We start from the raw sequence: 10,670 nt of genomic DNA, 5'->3' as shown, positions 1-10,670 counted from the left end.
TTTTCAGTTTAATTAATTCCATTAAAAAATTTAATAATCTACTGAATTAAACTGAATTTATTAACGTAGTATTATGCACTCTTTGCGCCTCGGCGGGAACAGTTTGAGTCAGAAACGGAGATGGCAGGCCAGAGCTTGACATTTTTGCGATCATAAAAAACACCTGCAAGGCCTGAACTTTTACATACTTTTATTTTGTATGTGATTAATCGCGATTAATCTTTGCCCAGCACTCGATCACCTTCGATACAAAAAAATTTGTTAGGCAAATGTCTACAGAATTTTACAGATGCGCAACTGGACCGCACTTTTGTGGACAAAGAATTCAACTTGAAAAAGTAAGTTACCTGGTTGGCTGCCTTAAAATTTTGAGTTAATTCAACTTAAAATATTAGTTGACAAAATTGTACACTTTTTTTAGTTGGATAACTAATATTTTTAAGTTAAAATAAAGGTAATTTTTTTAATATACTTTAATATAGTTTTCTATTTTATCTTTTTTTACTATTTTGATTCTTGGGGTAAAATATTTTTTTGTTCATGATTCTCCTGTATTTTTTGTAAAAGTTCAATACAGATTTAAAAAAAAAAAATAAAGGTAATTTACTTTTTTAAGTTGAACCAACAAATCGTTTGTACAGTGAGGTGTCTTGTAAAAGCCCTTTTTGTAAACTATCTGTCGGAATAATGTCAACTGCCCCTTTAATTTCACTTAAAAGCGTCTGCTTCAGTCCCTCATATCACCATTAATACCATCCAGCCACTCCATCACAGAAGTGATTTCAACGCTGTCCGGACTACGCCTACGTGTGTGCGAGCCAATACGTTTCTGTACAAACCACAGTGTCCTTGCCGCAACACGTACGGCTCTGCTTGGATATGTAAAACTAGATTTAGCTCGCTCCCCAGCGTATGCGATGATAGGTGACCAGCACCGCCTTGGGAGTTTCTCGCTCCGCTTGGTCTCCTGAGCCTGTATTTAGGCATCTCTATAAATCTCAATGAGACAATAGTTTGGACAGCGGTGGTTGGCTCGGGTTTAGATTGCACTGGATGATTCTAATCAAGTACTATATTTACATTTATGCATCTGGCAGATGCTTTTATTCAAAGCAACTGACGGTGCATTCAAGCTTTACGTTTTTACCAATTGAGCTAGAGGAACACTGTATGCTACCCAAGTACTATTACTTAAAGTACTGTGCTCGTATATTAGATGATGCCACTGGTCACCATCCAAATCTCATAAATATTATTTGGTCTTGTGATTAATATGAATCTTTATACTACACAAAATTTAGCGCAGCTGCTTAAACTTTAAAGAATAAGGATGCAATGTTTTCCTAACCCCCTTTTTCTCCCCGTATCTTCACTTTTGAAAGCTCTGCCCGTTCCTCAGCATTGCAGGGCTTATCAATACACCAGCCATATAAGAGACCAGAGATTTATAGCACACTTCCCACAAGAGAGAGCAGCAGTTCTGGGACTACACCCACCCTCGATGTGGAGCAGGCCATTCCTCATCCAGACCTGATGTTTTATAGGTGCAGCCTCCATCTCTATCTCTCTCTCTCTCTCTCTCTCTCTCACACACCCTTTGTGATACAGAAAAATTAAGATAAGATTCAATTTCTTAAACCCTTCCAAAAAAAAAAAAATCCATTCCTTGCATGGTTTGATCAACTTGGAATTTAAAGATTTCCGTGTATGTGTGTGTGCTGGCCAGGATTGTTTGTGTCGGCCTTGAAATGTCAGAACTTTGAGTCATTGGTTTTCGTCCACCTGAACAGTTCGAATGACTCAAATCGCTGGGGACGTTACACAAGGAAACACTAACACGAAACATGTGACATCGTGAAGCCGGAGAAGGTTTTGTTCCCCTGAATGTTTGTCTTATATAAAGACACACCCCATTAGTAAGACTCCATCATCCACAGTGCACAGGATTGTTTCTCTGTTAAACAAATGTTAACCGTGACCAAACAAAACCAGTCATACATCGCACAGGTGTATTTGTAGCAATAGCCAACAATATACTGCATGGGTCAAAATTATTGATTTTAATTTTATGCCAAAAATCATTAGGATATTAAAAGGCACATATTACGCAAAATCCACTTTTACAAGGTGTTTGGACATAATGTGTGTTACCGTGGGTTCACACCAGCCGCGTTTGAGGCGTCAAATTCGCATCTAGTTTGCCGCTTAAACATTTTGAGTTTACTCGCTTCATTCGCGCGTGAAATTCTAGTCATCGAGACATTCACATGGAAATTCGTCAAGAGAGGGGCTTTTGCGACTCCGCTCGCATCCTGTAATCACGTCACTACTAAAGCAAGCTCCTGATTGGTTAACGCAGTGCGTTTTTCCGCCAAAGTTTTTCAAATTTTTCAACTTGCGTGTTTGCTGCGGCAACGCTCAATTCGCGCGAATGAGGCGGAATCGCGTCTACCGTGTTTGCAGCAAACGCACAAGTTAAAAAATTTGAACTAATTCGTGCTGCGAGACCTCCAGATACGCGCGTCTTCAAATTGACTTAACATTAAAATCACTCACGCTTGAACACAACCACCCTACGATGAAAAACAAATCCACCCGGTCCATGTTTTTAATCCCTATTAAACCAAAGCAGTCTCATTAGACATGCCGTTTTGATTCCCTTATCAATGTGAGGTCACATTGATAAAGCTCCGCCCACTTACAGTCCTGCATTACCATAGTTTTCACCCTCACCTCTACTGCATACTATTGTCTCAGACTGTATTAATCAGATCTATTTTAACTGAAAGCGCTCAATGTATGTTTGTAAGGAAATGAGGAGCTGTAGCCCATTTGCATTTAAAGGTACACACATTAAAACGGCGTGTTTTTGCTCCCACCCAAATAGGAGCATTTTAGACACGCTATAATAAATGATCTGTGAGGTATATCAAAATTTACCTTTATGACCGTTTTGTTTTTTGGTCCAGGTCACACGTTTTTATTTTTTTATTTATAGTTATAATGTTCCTGTAGCTCAATTGGTGGAGCACTGCTTTCGCACAAACGTCATTTATGTGAATCTTATTTGGGACAGTAGGTTTAACATTTTAAATTGCATTCATTCTTAAAAATTCTTAATAATCACAAAAGTATTAATTCTGGGAAAATGGTCTAGCATCCTTTGTTTGTGTTAAATGCAATGACAATATTTGCAAGTGTACAGATATTGTGTAGTGATAACAGTTGAGCAGATGTGTTGTGTGTTTGACATGACAGGAAGAGGAAGTGATCTGATCAGAGAGCAGGAGCACAGCTGCATAATCCCAAAGACAGAAGAATCCTTGCTGCTTTTTCCCAGAATTCCACAGTCATGAAATGTAATCACCAGAACCCATGCACTGCTCTCTCTCTTTCTCTCTCGCCGTTTCTCAAAGGCTGCAGCCTGCGGAGGTCGCATACAGGCTGCATACGTCATCAAGCCTGGTTTATAGTTAACTGAGCGTTACATTCGCAAGTCATAAGCACATTACAACAATTCACGATTAATTAAGTATAACAGTCGACTTTATAATTATAAATAATCTGAAATAAGACCGTCTTGATGACGTATGCAGCCTACAAATGCGAACTCCGGAGGCTGCAGCCTTCGGATTGATAAACGGCCGCGCGCGCTCTCTCTCTCTCAGCAAGCGCACCGGAGTGCAGATGCACTCATGAATGAAGTGCTCATACACTCGTGGTATTGACAAGCATTTCTGCTTGACACCGTGCCAAGCAAGCTGTCCTTGTCACTCTCGACAGCCTGTAAAGAAAATGATGAACACATTTCTACTGTAACGGAGGGATACGGTTGAGACTGCGGATCCGTGCGATCCTCCATAGCGCGCTTCCGATCAACGCACCGCATGCGCTAATAGTGGAATCCAAGAGGAAAATTAAAACCACGAGCTGAAATTTCTCTTGAGAGAAAAAGCAATCAGTTAAAATGAGTTTCTTCTTCGTTGGTGTCGAGTTGCGCTCATATCCCGCGTCGCCGAGGCATCTGCTTTAGCTGGACGGTGTGACGGTGTCAAAACAGTTTTGATTTCGTGCGCGTGATCGGCGCTGCTTGACTATTTCCATAAATAGAACACGAAGTGGGGATGATTGAAACAATTAGCTGCTATTTTATGTTTATTTTATTTTATTTTTTTGCACGTTGTCAGTGAAATAATGCCTCACCTCTGAATCAAACATGAGCAGAGCTCATCCTCGCCGATAGAGACAACAAAGAATCTTTGTTCGCCAGCTGTCCCTGATTGTATAAGCATCTCATACATATACACCCCAACCTTTCCCCCATCTTCTAAACTGAAGTATATCCTGTTTTTGGCCGGGAGATCCCGCAGAAATTCAGGCCCAGCGTTCGCCGTACTTATTCAGGGTCAGGCGTCATGTGTGTTTCATCAAAATTCAATTACTGTGCAGCGCCACGCTCCAAAAACCCTCAGTCCAGGTTATGAAGTATGATGAAACAACCCCAGGCCCTAATTGCTTCAGTATGGAGTCAATATCTCTCTAGCATGTTATGATAAATAACTTCCTGTGCTGGAGGTACACGAGTAAAACACGAGTAATCCGCACCTTATCTGCTCTTTCTCATTCGCTCGATCTCTCAGCCCACTTCTGACATCACAGGTCAGTCAGGTGGGACGCATGGTCAAGGTTGTAGCGATTGTAAAGGCAGATGTGTGAGCGCTGGGGTTACACTGTCACAACATTCTGGTTGGTTTTTCGAGTTTATTTTAATTATATTTTTGTCAGAATACTTATTTTGCAACATATTTTTGTAAATTATAAGCTCAATTTGTAGCTCAGTTAGTAAAGCATTAGCTGTTTCTCAATCGGAAGGCTGCAGCCTCCGGAGGTCGCATCTGGCTGCATATGTCATCAAACCTGGTTTATTTTAGTTAACTGAGCATTACATTTGCAAGTCATAAGCATGTTACAACAATTTGCGATTAACTTAATATTTATAACTCTATATATTTCTGAAATAAGACCAACAGAAACGTTCATTGTGTCATGGGTTTGAATCCCGGGATCATCACAAAATTGCCACAAAACTTTTTTGCTAAATATCTTCTTGTAGTTGAGAGCAGTGACGACCGGTGACTTCTCTTCCGAAGGGCGTGAATTCAAAATATTTGTTTGGAGTGTCATGTGTGTTGCTCCTCATGTCAAAATATGTGTTCGCTGCGTCATGTGAACCATGTGCATCATGCATCATTTCAAAATACGTGCCTGCTGCACACGCGTCAAAAGGGTTTATGATAAAGAGGCGCCCACGTTCACAAAATACTTGCAAAACACTAACTTAAAGGAATAGTCCATTTTCTTAAAAGAAAAATCCAGATAATTTACTCGCCACCATGTCATCCAAAATGTTGATGTCTTTCTTTGTTCAGTCGAGAAGAAATTATGTTTTTTGAGGAAAACATTGCAGGATTTTTCTCATTTTAATGGACTTTAATAGAGCCCAACACTTAACAGTTTTTTTCCAACGGAGTTTCAAAGGATTCTAAACTTCAACACACTTGTAAACACTGGCGCGGAGTGTACATTTGTTATTTTTATTGTCAAAAATGACAATCGTTTTGCCAGATATAAGACCCTTATGCCTGTTTTGGGATTGTTTAGAGTCCTTTGAAACTCGGTTGAAAAAAAACTGTTAAGTGTTGAGTTAAGTATTAAGTGTTGGGTTCTATTAAAGTCCATTAAAATGAGAAAAATCCTGCAATGTTTTCCTCAAAAAACATAATTTCTTCTCGACTGAACAAAGAAAGACATCAACATTTGGATGACATGGTGGTGAGTAAATTATCTGGATCTTTCTTTTAAGAAAATGGACTAATCCTTTAACACTAAACTCTGATTACACACAAGAGTAAAGGATTAGTCAATTTTCTTAAACAAAAAAATCCAGATAATTTACTCACCATCATGTCATCCAAAATGTTGATGTATTTCTTTGGTCAGTCGAGAAGAGAATATGTTTTTGAGGAAAACATTCCAGGATTTTCCTCATTTTAATGGACTTTAATGGACCCCAACACTTAACAGTTTTAATGCCATTTAAAATTGCAGTTTTAAAGGACTCTAAACGATCCCAAACGAGGCATAAGGGTCTTATCTAGCGAAACGATTGTCATTTTTGGCAAGAAAAATAAAAAATATGCACTTTTAAACCACAACTTCTTGTCTTCCTCCGGCTGTGTGACAAGCCAGCGCAACCTAATGTAATTGCATAATGACGTCGAACGGTCACGTATTACATTTATGAAACGCACATTTGCGGACCATTTTAAACAATAAACTGACACAAAGACATTAATTAGTATCATTCAACATACAACAACATCAGAACGGTCCTCTTTCTCCACACTTGTAAACACTGGGGCGTAGTTTCGCATATAACATCTGTGACCTCTTGATGTGATGACGTATTACGTGAGGTCGCGCTGGCTCGTCACACGACTGGAGGAAGACGAGAAGTTGTGGTTTAAAAGTGCATATTTTTTATTTTTCTTGGCAAAAATGACAATTGTTTCGCTAGATAAGACCCTTATGCCTCGTTTGGGATCGTTTAGAGTCCTTTGAAACTGCAATTTTAAAATTTATTAAAACCGTCGTATTGGGGTCCATTCAAATGAGAAAACTCCTGGAATGTTTTTCTCAAAAAAACAATTTCTTCTCAACTGAAAGTGAGTAAATTATCCGGATTTTTTTTTTTGAAAATTGACTAATCCTTTAAGCGAGTATCTGGCAAACATGAGCGTCTTTTTTATCATAAACCCCTTCGAAGTGTCTGCAGCAAGCTCATATTTTGACATGACACGTGATGCACATAAGTTTACATGACGCGACAAACATTTTGTGACATGACGAGCCACATACATGACGGGCTAAATACATGTTGTGATGAGCTATGCATCGTGCACCCTCAAAAAAGAAGTCAGCAGCCGCCACTGGTTGCGAGTATATATGATTGTTTTTTAAATTTACAATAAAATGCCTCACAACAAATAATCTTGACTAAAAACCGTTAAAAATAACATTAATTGATTGATATATACCCACTGTTGGACAAGTAACATTTTAGGTGGGAGTAAAACCCACTTGCACACCTACCGTCTCCCAATAAACCCCCCTCACGCCTGCCCAGGTTACACAAGCCCATGAAATTACAGTTGTGTCAGTCGGAACCAAAAGTGTCGAGAGGAATTAATGATAAGGTGACAGGCTTCACAAAACGGTGATTGAGAAATAAATAAATATCACGGCCAGACGTCCCCTCGATCCCCCTTCTTCTAATCCTTTATTTTAATTTTCATGTTTGCCGCTGGCGTGTCACCCGATAAGCCCGTATTCACACGCTGGCTCAGTCTTGGGTTTCTCAGCTGACGGTCTGCCCGTCTGCCAGGGAAAACCGGCACAGCCTGGCGGATGAAAGCTTTGCGTGTAACCTCTAAGACAAAGGGTTGTGAATGCCTGCGTGGGTCCAGTTTTGGACTTTTCCTTTATAATTTGGATTGTGTCTTTAAATGAATCCCTACATACTGGGTTATTTTCAATATTGGGATCAACCGAGCCTTCGGATTAAATTAACCCACAAAATGTTGATATTTGACCCAACAATGTGTTGAAACAACCCAGCATAACCCAACATTTCTTAGAGTGTCACTGGGGCAGTACCCTTTAAAACAGTATACATTTGCACCTAAGAAGGTCGTATTAGTACCTCAAAATACCAAATGGATACATATCTGTACCTACATGTAGTGTCTTCACCTCCAAATGTCTAGCAGACATCACTTCACAGATGCAACTCCACCTGAACTCCACACGGAGACCCACGAGTCACCATCAAGGACCATTGCAACACTAATGGTTCATGCATTAAAGCATTTGGCATCCATCTGATTAAATGAAATGGAGAAACAATGAAAGAGTCTGAGGAGATGTGAATGACCTCTGTTAATGAGATAGATGATGAAGTGCACGGAGCGAATGTTCTTTAGTATCGCAGGAGGATCGTCATGAGCACTGAAGATTACCCGGCCGTTTAAGGTGCAAGGTTTTTGTGGCTCATGCCAAACTGTTGGAGGCCACTTAAAATAAAAGCGAGACAAGGATTGCTAAGTTAAATATAGAATTTAGTGCTTCAGAGTTATCTTGGAGAGTTGTGTGCTATTTTACATGCATTCAGAGTAAATTGTGAAAGGTGATATATTTAAGGAGTGCTTTTCGATGCAAAACTTCCTACCACATTGCTAAGGTGTTCTAGGTGGTTGCCAGGGCATTGCTAGGGTGCGATAAAATATTTATTATTAAACATTTATGCATTTCGTCAACTATGCAGTCATACATGGTGTATGTGTTATCAGTATATGTGTGTTCACTAGGATTCTAACCTGCAACCTTTGTGTTGGAGGCGCAATGTTGTAGCATCTACATTTATGAATTTGGCAGATGTGACGTAAAGTGCAATACAAGGTATAAATGCTAATGAGAGCAACAGGACGCAAACACCACTAATTACAAATAGATTTTTAATGATGTCAGATGATGCCCACTACACCATCGGCTCTGACAACTTAATTTAACAGTGAATGAAGAGAGGACAGGAAAGTACAGGGATGAGAGATGGGGTATGGGATCGGCAAATGACCGTGAGCCGGGAATCAAACTCGGGTCGCCGAAAGTGCGAAAGCACCACATGTCAGAGTGCTGCCAACTACACCATTGGCTCTGACAACATTTGTACCTTTTTTAGTACATTTTGCCTTTATTTAACAATGAATGAAGAGAGGACAGGAACGTACACTGAGGAAAGAGGGGTATGGGATCGACAAATGACCACGAGCCAAGATTCAAAATCAGGTCGCCGAAAATGCAAAGGTACCACATGTCGTAGTGCTGCCCACTACACAATCGGCTTTGACAACTTTTTTACCTTTTTGTAGGACATTTTGCCTTTATTTAACAGTGAATGAAGAGAGGACAGGAACATACAGTGAGGAGAGAGGGGTATGGGATCGACAAATGACCACGAGCCAAGATTCAAAATCAGGTCGCCGAAAATGCAAAGGTACCACATGTCGGAGTGCTGCCCACTACACCGTCGGCTCTGAGAACTTTTGTACCTTTTGTGGACATTTTGCTTTTATTTAACAGCGAATGAGGAGAGGACAGGAAAGTACAGGGAGGAAAGAAGGGTATGGGATCGGCAAATGACCAGGAGTCGGGAATCGCACTCAGGTCGCCGAAAGTGTGAAAGCACCACATGTCGGAGTGCTGCCCACTACACAATCGGCTCCGAATACTTTTGTACTTTTTTGGCCATTTTGCCTTTATTTAACAGTGAATGAAGAGAGGACAGGAACATACAGTGAGGAGAGAGGGGTATGGGATCGGCAAATGACTACAAGCCAGGAATCAAACTCGGGTCGCCGAAAATGCAAAAGCGCCACATGTCGGAGTGCTGCCCACTACACCGTCGGCTCTGAGAACTTTTGTACCTTTTTTGGCCATTTTGCTTTTATTTTACAGCGAATGAGGAGAGGACAGGAAAGTACAGGGAGGAAAGAAGGGTATGGGATCGGCAAATGACCAGGAGTCGGGAATCGCACTCAGGTCGCCGAAAGTGCGAAAGCACCACATGTTGGGGCGCTGCACACTACACCATTGGCTCTGACATTTTGCCCTTATTTAACAATGAATGAAGAGAGGACAGGAAAGTACAGGGAGCAGAGAGGGGCATGGAATCTGCAAATGACCACGATCCGGGATTCGAACTCGAGTCGCCGAAAATGCGAAAGCACCACAAGTCGGAGTGCTGCCCACTACACCATCGGCTCTGAGAACTTTTGTTCCTTTTTTGGCCATTTTGCCTTTATTTAACAGTTAATGAGGAGAGGACAGGAACATACATGGAGGAGAGAGGGGTATGGGGTTGGCAAATGACCACAAGCCGGGAATCAAAGTCGGGTCGCCGAAAATGCGAAAGCACCACATGTCGAAGTGCTGCCTACTACACCATCGACTTTTGTACCTTTTTTGGCCATTTTGCCTTTATTTAACAGTGAATGAAGAGAGGACAGGATAGTACAGTACATTTGTCCTCCAATAATTTATCCAAATATGCTTGAACATTTAATTCTAAAAGTGCTGTTCCCCATATCACCTATAGGAGGCAGTGTTTCTATACTCTAAAGAGTTTATTTTTGGCCACAGTCCTGCTTTGTACCATCCTGTTAGTATCAAAACGGGATTTATAGAGGGATGTGATGAAGACATGTTCATTATATATGAGACACCTAGTATAACAACATCCTCCATTTGACCAATTAAGGGAAGGTTTGCGTACTGCAACGATGCACTTGCTAAATGACAAGCACACTACGTTCGACTGGAATGATGATGTGAACACAGCAGTGACTCTCCTCATTGGTGGCATAACGGAATATATAAAGGTGAGATATGGAGGGTGTGTCCCGGGCCCTCATTTGTCAGGCCGAAGCGCATCAATGGAGCGTGAACGGCACATAGGAGCCACGAGGGCCTGCTCCAACACCCTGCACCCGCTGTCAGGTCCCAGGCCTCAGGCATGGGGGACGGTTAAGAGCCAAGGCCACCGGGAGAGTAAA

The sequence above is a fragment of the Paramisgurnus dabryanus genome, chromosome 24, assembly GCF_030506205.2.
Source record: "Paramisgurnus dabryanus chromosome 24, PD_genome_1.1, whole genome shotgun sequence".
In the NCBI taxonomy this organism is placed as follows: domain Eukaryota; kingdom Metazoa; phylum Chordata; class Actinopteri; order Cypriniformes; family Cobitidae; genus Paramisgurnus; species Paramisgurnus dabryanus.
Note: the sequence above shows the minus strand (reverse complement) of the source record.